Below are 10,261 nucleotides of genomic sequence, written 5' to 3'. Positions count from 1 at the left end.
TCGGGCACATAAGCACAAGAAGAGAAAAATATTGTATGTTTAAAAAAAAAGTGAGTTAAACCCTTTCAAAGCATGAGTATCTTGTATTATAATCAGGCCTGCTGACCATTCAGTCTTTCATACCATGTATACAGTATATACTTTTAGCTAGAAATAAGAAATACAGAAGTAGAAAGCAGGACATGAGACTGACACCCAGTAACATAAAATGTATATAGTTCTGTATGTCTAGGGGAATATGCACTAAGCATTGCATTGGTAAGACAATTTATTTCCATCAGCCTTACAATTACTAAGGGTCCCTCTTTGTTAGCAGGTTTGGTGTACAGACAGTGAAAGAATGTTAGTGAAATTGGGCTAAATCCCAGTAAAATAACAATCTCCTGAGGGTTTCAGTTCCCCAACACATGTTGCACATTCTTGCTTAGGATTTGTGTCATGCTGGGTGATAAATATTATAAATCTTATTTATTCTGCTGGTGTTTTTTCTTGTCATCCACCATTTTCTCCCTTCCAAATGTTTTACTTTGTTTGTAAAGGCAGCTTATGCAGTTACAATATATGTAATGTGGAAGGGGTAATTTGTTATAATGAGTGCATCTGAAATAAAGAAAATTAATAAGCAAATCCTACAATTTATAATCAGCTCTTGTCAATGTATTAATAATAAAAGAAATATGGATAATATTTTGAATGAAACATTAAAAGGTGCAAAAAGCACAATAAACACTAAAACTAAGACACCTCTATTTGGCATTTGGTTGGATTTCGCTAGCTCAAGTCACAGAGCAGGAATCTGCTTCACATACAATGAGTTTAACTTATTTAACTATATGTACAAAAATATCGGGACACACCTCTTAATTATTGAATTCAGGTGTTTATAGCAGACCCATTGCCACAAGTGTAGAAAATCAAATACTTAGCCTTGCAGCCTGCATTTGTGAAAAACATGGGTCGTTCTGAAGAGCTCAGTGAATTCAAGCGTAGTACTGTGGTCGGATGACACTTTTGCAATAAGTCAGTTTGTGAAAATTCATCCCTGCTAGATATTCCACAGTCAACTAGGGCTCCCCATTAGACTTTCACCTAGTCTCCATTCGTTCAAAAAATCCTTGAAAACTCACTTCTTCATGGAAGCATATTATTTACACTGTTCATTGCTTTCCCTCCTTGAACCTTGTTCAGTGAAAACTAGTCTACTAACCTACTTTTCTATGCCACCCTTACCTGTTGTGTCACTATATCTAACTTCCTCTAGCATGTAAGTTCATTTAAGCAGGGCACTCAACCCCCTCTGTTCCTGTGCGTTCAATCGTCTGATTACAATTACTTTTCTGTTAGTCCACATGTTGTACAGCCCTGCAGAATTTGTTGGCGTTTAACAAATAATAATAAAAGCTGTAAATGCTAAAATTGCAAAGTGGAAGCATTTCGGAACAGCAGCAACTAAGTCACAATTTAAAACTCAGCCAAGCTAAGGGCGCGTGGTGTGTAAAAATCACCAACGTTCTTTTCATTCGATAGCTGAATAGTTCCAAACATTCATTGCCATTAACATCAGCACAACAACTGTGCGGTGGCAGCTTCATGGAATTGATTTCCATGGCTGAGCAGTTGCATGCAAGCCTCACGTCACTAAGTACAATGCCAGACATCAGAATAAGTGGTGTGAAAGCACGTCGCCACTGGAATGTGGAGCAATATATGTGTCCTGTGGAGTGATGAATTATGCATCTATGTTTGGCAGTCTGATGGCACTCTGAGTTTGGAGGATGTCAGGAGAACGTTGCCTGACTGCATTGTGCCAACTGTAAAGTTTGTTGGAGGAGGGATAATGGTATGGGGCCGTTTTTTTAGGACTTGGGCAAAGCCCCTTACTTCCATTGAAGGGAAAAAACGTAATGCTTCAGCATACCAAAACATTTTGGACAATGCTATGCTTCCAACTATATGGGTACAATTTGGGGAAGGTTCTTTTCTATTCTAACAGCAAAATGATATACACACTAATACGAATAAATAAATACGTAGTGTGTGTTCGTATACACGTGCGCATGTGCGGAATAAGTCGTTCACATGTGCACCAACGCTGGAATTCATTTGAGTAGTCCACGCATGCGCATAAACTTTGGATTTCGTTCATATGGATACGTCATCGGCTGACGCCTCTGGGAGACGCACAGGATATGCGTCAATGCATTCCAGGGTGGAACGCATGCCAAATTCAGGTGGATTCCATCGCCCATCAATCCCAGCATATTTAAGACGCATTCCTGGTGAGAAGAACTTATATCCCTGAGGAAGTCCAAGCTGTTGGACGAGATGTGTTGGCTATATTGAGGACTTCTGTACTCTTATTCTTTTATTTGTTTTTATAGGTTGTTTTAATTTTTTCTGACTTTAGTTTATTTCCATCTATGCCTGGTTTCCAGTACCACGCTTCCATCTAAGTTCCACTCAATGTGGAGATATGCCCATTGTCTAGGTTGGTCTGTAAGTGCATTCTACTAAATTAATTTTGTGATTTTACTGTACTTCACCATTGCGGCCTTTTCTTTTCTCCTTATGCATTATTGGAAGACTACCCATATATGAGCGACATCTTGCAACTACATCTGTGTGTACCCCTGGGAGGGTGACAAGCCTGAATTTACTATATGTTTGTGAGTTTTTTTTTATATATTTCACATTCTAGATTTTCTATACAGTATTATGCAATGTTGTATTATAGATTTTTATAGTTCCCAGTGACTTCTAGGATCTTTCAATATCCTACCTTTTCCAGGTGATTATATTTCTTTCTGTTTTCCCACTGTATTTCCTTTTCTTTTCTAGCCTGACTGTGCTGCAGTGCATAAAGCAAGGTCCATAAAGACGTGGTTAGATGTGTTTGGTGTGGTAGAACTTGACTGGCCCACACAGAGCCCTGACCTCAACTCCATCAAACATCTTTGGGATGAACTGGAAAAAAATTTATGAACAAGGCTATCTCATGCAACATCAGTGCCTCATCTCAAAAATGCTCTGCTGGATGAATGGGCAAACATTCCTACAGTCTTGTGGAAAGTCTTCCCAGAAGTGTGGAGGCTATTACAACTGCAAAACTGAGACTGACTACATATTAATATCTATGTATTAAGAATTCAATGTCATAAAAGTCCCTGTTGGTGTAATGGTTATTTGTCCCAATACTTTTGTCCATATAGTGTATGAAAAATGTGACACGTGAATATGAAGAAGAATGTAGTATTTATTATAAACAATAACAAGTAGCTTCATTCACTGAAAAGTAAATAATTCCAGCCCTAAACATCTTATCTAATTTGGTTTAGTGCTGTTTTCTACGTTCTGCAGCAGTTGTAGGACAAGCTTTAAGGCTGCATTCAAATAGTATTCATAGCACTCTACTGTGGGTGTAATCACATTATTTCTATATTTGGGTGGAAATTTAATTACAGAATACTATAAATATAACATTTATAAATATATGCATTTGGCAATAAAATCTGAAATCGTTTTATTTTTGAGAATATAACACATGATCTGTTGATAAAAAAGCATAAATGACATCTATCCAAACCATGATAACAATGGCTGTAATCGAAACCTCCTGGGTTGGGATAATACTGGTACTTCCACTGGCCACACATGTGATATTCATCTCAATTTGTTTAAGTCCATAGTTTACAGATCTGTTGCCAATCTGGCAGATATTCTCTGTGGCACAGCCATATAGTATCTCATAGGTGATTTCTCCCCCTGAAACATAAACCAAATAATGCAAAAAAATACATTGTTTTCTGATAGGTCCTACAGTTGAATTTTAGAAAATATATTTATAAGTGGGGACAGAACAGTGTTAGCTGAAGATAAACCATTTTGGGATATATTCACTAAATCAAGACATTTGAACCTAACTAGATTGATTTGATAAAGTCTTCAAATCTGTGCCTTTCCCTAAACCGGCTACTTTAGCCTAGATTTTGTAAATCAATGTAAAATTTACCACAAGTCATTGTTTTGAGAATAAATCCCACTGTCTTTTAAGTTAAATGTCTGAAGCAAAGTTAAGCGAAGACTCGCAGTAACAATCTCTTTCATAAAATGAATACAACGGATGCAAGACTAGAAAGAATCTGATTTTGTTTAAATAGTTCTCAATACACCACCAGAAAATCTTCTCAGTCAGCATTTCCAAGATAATGTTAATTTCTAAAGAGAAGTCATTCTGTAATTGAGCGCATTCATAAAAGGTAAAAAAAAAGTTAACAAAACAATGGATATTGGGGTGATGTTGACCATCATATTTCCATTAGGAGAAATCCTTCCTCCTTTACGCCTCTTTTAGTGAATCAATATGACCAACATAAAGCACCTTTCAATCCATTTCAAAATTAATAAATAAGGGTTCTATGCTGGACAAATCCAGACGACTTGAACGCACACTTAGTTAATACCCCAACAACTGGTCAGTGAGATCTTATCACACTTTGATTCGCTAGAATAGTCCTTCCAGTTATGTTGGCACACTAATAATTAAAGGGTGACAATCTATTTCAGTAGGATAGCTCTTGACTAATTTAGTGTAGAAATGCCTGTTTATTAGATGTTTGTGATTTTGTGGGATTTTTTCACATTATTTCTCCACATTTTGGCACATTGGATATACAAATTATACTGTGTTTCTTCACATTTATATATATATATATATATATATATATATATATATAAAGTATATAAAATATAATATAAAATAATATAAATAATGTAAAAAAGTATATATATAAAAAATATATATACATATTTTGTTTGTGGCTATCATTACTATGTGGCCTTTTGCATTTTAAAACTTGTCAACTGTTTACTCAATAGTTTACTAAAACTGTATTACATATTTACACTACAGCCTAATATGATGATACTAATATTACAAACAGTTTATATAATTGTATCCTGAACATTTCCAGGAAAAATACTATCAACTATCGGTTTAGCCCAGCTATATGTATATAAACACAGATGGTTAAATGCTTACCTTGTTTTATTGTTGCATTGTATTTCATACAGTGAGTTTCGTTCCCAGTACATTCCATACTGTTCTGAATGGGGCACTGATCTTCAAGTTTGGAGGTAAAGCAGTTTCTGCAGTGAAGTCTATTTTTAGCAGGTTTCTCTGATTGGACATTCACTGAATGAGAAATTCTAAATGTAAATATGAATACAAACCAATACAGTAAATCCTACATACATGATTGTTGTTTCTGGAATATATTCATTGTATTGGGACCAGACATGGGAGTTGTAGGAATTAGTTACTGTAGATGGCCAGTGATCCCTGGCCATGAACCACATATAGATAAGGTCACAGGTTCAGGAAACTACACATCCCATGATCCTTCTGACCAGTGACAAGGGAGCTTGAGGGTCTCCTGGCAAATGATTGATAATAATAATCCTATTTTACTGCACTGGTGGGTGGAAAAAAGATGTAAACTTCACTTCTTCATATTACTTGACAAGAGAAGAGAGGAGGCTATTTCCCAAGATCACTGAATGAAACCTCCTTTTTCATTTTTAACCCACCAACCTACTGAGCATAGAGTGGTTATTACGGCAGGATTTCTTTAGCTCTGGTTTAGTTAAATCTTGTTAGGTTAGATAGTGCCAGGCCTGGTAGGTCTAGTCAGACAGTCTTCACAGTAATTAAACATTTCCCCATAGTTATGTAAGTTCAGAATATATCTATATGTTTAGTAGGCGTGTGCAATCAGTTTCAAACTAATTGTTGCTTCATCAAACTTTTTGGGCTATAGGTAGGTTGTCCAAATTGTATAACTCTCATGTGCCACATGGACGTATCATGAAACAACCAAAACAGTCAATGGGCGAACGGTTTCATTTGTTTCATTATTTGGAATTCCTCCAATGGCACCAAAAAGAGGTGATGGATAGGAAAAAAGATGATTGGTGGCTAGGAGACATATTAAATAAACATAGAATATATAGATAAATATATGTTGTCCTGCCTCGAGTTCAATTCCACTGAGCTAAACTAGTACCAGGAAGTAACATGACTGGTTGACTGATTGACAGCAGTGGGGTGTGTAACAAGTCAATTTATACAATTTCTTTAAAATCTGCACTTTTTATAAAATGAAAAAAAGAAGAGACACTCCTCACACAAACAGCACTTCAGCAGCCATTATATAACAGTTTCAGGTATATCACATAACAGTACTAAGGTGAGGCATTTAAGATTGTTTCTATTTCTATGATGACATACATTTTTAATATAAATTATTTAACATTTGTTTTTGTACATTATGTGCTCCTTTTATCACACTGTACAAACAGCATATGGGCAAAAGCATGTGGATACTTGACCATCACACCTATGCAAACTGGTTGGCGATCGCATGCTAAAACCACTGGCATTAGTTTGGATATAGCCTGGCTTTGCATTCTAGAACAGTCACCTGTGTTCTGGGAAGACTGTAAAGAAGATTTTGTATTGTGTCACAGAATTTACACCCATTCAGCCTAACAAACATGTTTGAGGATGGGCACTGCTGTTGGATGAAATGATCTAGCGAGCAATCAGCATTTCGATTCATACCAGGTGTTCCGTGGGGTTAGGCTCACGGGTCTGTGCCGGCCACACAAGTTCCTCCAAACTGAACTCAAATCATGTCTTCATGGACCTAGCTTTGTGCACATGGGCATGTTGTGAGTCTAGGACCAATATTTAAGGGAGGGGTGGAGGGGGGGGGTGGCACATGAGATGCCTCAGTCAAAACTGGGGGTGACACTTATAATTTCCACTGTGGATGGAGTAACTTGTCACCACTAACTTTCTGGTGTCAGCATGCTGAGCATTCTGGTGTCAGACAACAAATTTGCACAGAATTCACAAGAGCCTCCTGGAACTATTAGCTAACTACACCTTGTAATTGTGTTCTTTCAACTGTTTAACCTATTGGTTATCTACATGGATTGTCATATTAAAGTGACACTAAAGGCACACAGACCACTTCAACTTGTTAAAATAGTCTGGTTACAGTGTCCTTGCCCCCCTTAGTCACGCAATGTAAATCATTTCAGTTTTAGACTGCAATGATTACATTGCAAGACTAAGACTGCCTCTGAGGGCTGTCAATCCAACAGCCACTAAAGTCTTTCCTGGTGGTTAAGCGAGTTTTGGTCACCTAACTGACACTGGATGTTCTCATGCACACTTCACATGAGGACATCCAGTGTTAGGTAACACCATAGGAAAGCATTGATGCAATTCTTTCCTCTGGGGAGGGCCTAATGCGTTCAAACCTTCCCATGCTGCAGGGGGCGCGAAGGGAGTGGGGGGGTAGAGGGAACCATAGTGTAAGTAATACAACTTTGTGTTCCTCACACTATGAAATCCCTTTAAAGTAGGCATGCAGACCACTTCGGCTCATTGAAGAGGTCTGGGTGCAATCCCCATGTCCAGTGGCGTACACACACTCTATGGGGCCCCGGTGCGAAACTGATCCGTGGGCCCCCCCCCTACCGTGAACCTCTCCCCCCTGACTGTGGGCCCCTCCCCCCCGACACATACATACAGACACAAACACATACCCCCGACAGACACATACATACATACACACACGCAGACACATACATACAGAGACACACACGCAGACACATACATAGACACACACACATACACAGAAATACAGAAACAGACACACACACAGACACACAATCATACATACACAGACATACATACAGACACACACACACACACACAGAGAGACAGACAGACACACACAGAGACACAGACACACATACGGATACACACACACACACACACACACACACAGACACAGACATACATACACACATGCAGACACATACATATAGAGACACACACGCAGACACATACATAGACACACACACATACACAGACATACAGAAACAGACACACACACACACACACACACAGAGACACAGACACACAATCATACATACACAGACATACATACAGATACACACACACAGACAGACAGACACACAGAGACACAGACACACATATGGATACACACACACAGAGACACAGACATACATACACACAGATACAGACATACACACATACACAGACATAAATACACACAGACACATATACACAAAATGTTTCCTACCATGTGTGGGTCCAGTGGTGGCTTAGCCTGATGGGAGTCAGAGTTCCCACTCTGACTCCCTCCTCCTTTCAGTTTCCTCCCGCGCAGGCTGTCAGTATGCTGGGAGGAGTGACGTGCGGTCACTTCCTCCCAGCGTGTGATGTCATCACAGGGGACCCGGTCGCGCTCTTAAAGCGCCCAGCGCAGACCGGGCCCCCTTACCATCCATGTCCATCGGGTGGCCCTGACAGCATGGGCCACCCGATGGACCCCTTGACATGCGGCCCCGGCGGTTTGCTGCACGGGCTGGGGCCGCAAAGCGTGGCAGCTGCTACCCGGTTGCGGGAGGGCCGCAGGGCGGCCGGGCCCCCTGGAGTGCCGGGCCCGGTCGCAGCTGCGACCCCTGCGACCGCGGTACGTACGTCACTGCCCATGTCCCTTAACCCTGCAGTGGTAATTCTTACAGTTGCTGAGAAACTGCAATGTTTACCTCGCAGGGTTAACTCCATCTCTAATAGCTGTCTACCAGACAGATTAAGCAATGCTTTCCTATGGGAAAATCCTAATACGAGTGCGGCCATTGCGCAGTATGGGCAGAGCCTGACCCAGCGCCGAGGGACATCGGCACTGGATTGAAGTAAGTGACTGAAGGGGTTTTAAGCCCTTTAGCTCATCGGGAGTGGGGGGGCGAGGGAGGTGGGGCACTCTAGGGACCTATAGTGCAAGGAAAACGGCTTTGTGCCAGGCCCCTGCACTGTGCATGGGAGGGAGGGATTACGAAAGGAAGTGTGTCCGAGCGGCAGAGAGTGTCCCAGAAGGCCCTTTACTGAGTCCACTTCTCACTCGCTTTCGCCCCCTGACCTGTACTTGGTGACAAAAGGAAGTAGAAAATAATCTAGGGGAAAAATAATAGATTGTTAAAGGAACACTATAGTCACCTAAATTACTTTAGCTAAATAAAGCAGTTTTAGTGTATAGATCATTCCCCTGCAATTTCACTGCTCAATTCACTGTCATTTAGGAGTTAAATCACTTTGTTTCTGTTTATGCAGCCCTAGCCACACCTCCCCTGGCTATGATTGACAGAGCCTGCATGAAAAAAAAACTGGTTTCACTTTCAAACAGATGTAATTTACCTTAAATAATTGTATCTCAATCTCTAAATTGAACTTTAATCACATACAGGAGGCTCTTGCAGGGTCTAGCAAGCTATTAACATAGCAGGGGGTAAGAAAATCTTAATTAAACAGAACTTGCAATAAAGAAAGCCTAAATAGGGCTCTCTTTACAGGAAGTGTTTATGGAAGGCTGTGCAAGTCACATGCAGGGAGGTGTGGCTAGGGTTCATAAACAAAAAAAACTGGTTACACTTTCAAACAGATGTAATTTACCTTAAATAATTGTATCTCAATCTCTAAATTGAAATTTAAGTGACGGGATGCCAGGTGCTCTCAAGACGCCTGCAGTGCGCAAACAAGATGCCTGGAGTGTGGGAACATACAACTGATATATGAAATTAAAGTGTGTGTTTCAGAGACTGTGTGTGTCTGCATGGGACATTGTGTATGTGTCTGCATGGGTCATTGTGTGTGTTTGTGTCAGTGTGTGTGTGTGTGTGTGTCTGCATGGATCAATGCGTCTGTGTCTGCATCGGTCAGTGTGTGTGTGACTGCATGGATTATGGTGTGTGGGTCAGTGTGTGTGTGTGTGTGACTGCATAGATCAGTGTGTGTATGTGTGACTTGCATGAGTCAGTGAATTTATCTGTGCATGGATCACTGATTGTGGGTGTGTGTATATATGTGTCAGGAATTGCATTTGTGCACAAAGGATAGCTTTAATTTAAAACAAACAAACAAAAAAAAAAACAATACTTTTAAAGGGACACTATAGTGTTAGGAATATAAACCTGTATAGATTCAAGCACCCTGCCCACCCCCACACCCACCCTCAACCCCCATAAAAATGGTTTTAAAATATAAATACAATTTTAAAAAAGCAAATGGGGTGGCAAAATCTTTTTTTACCTAATTGTCTAAAATGTTTTTGTATTCCATAGCATTAAAATAACCCTTGACTGCAACTAAGGGACCTAGCCCAAATTC

This window comes from Pelobates fuscus, chromosome 11 (genome assembly GCF_036172605.1).
Source record: "Pelobates fuscus isolate aPelFus1 chromosome 11, aPelFus1.pri, whole genome shotgun sequence".
Lineage (NCBI taxonomy): Eukaryota > Metazoa > Chordata > Amphibia > Anura > Pelobatidae > Pelobates > Pelobates fuscus.
Note: the sequence above shows the minus strand (reverse complement) of the source record.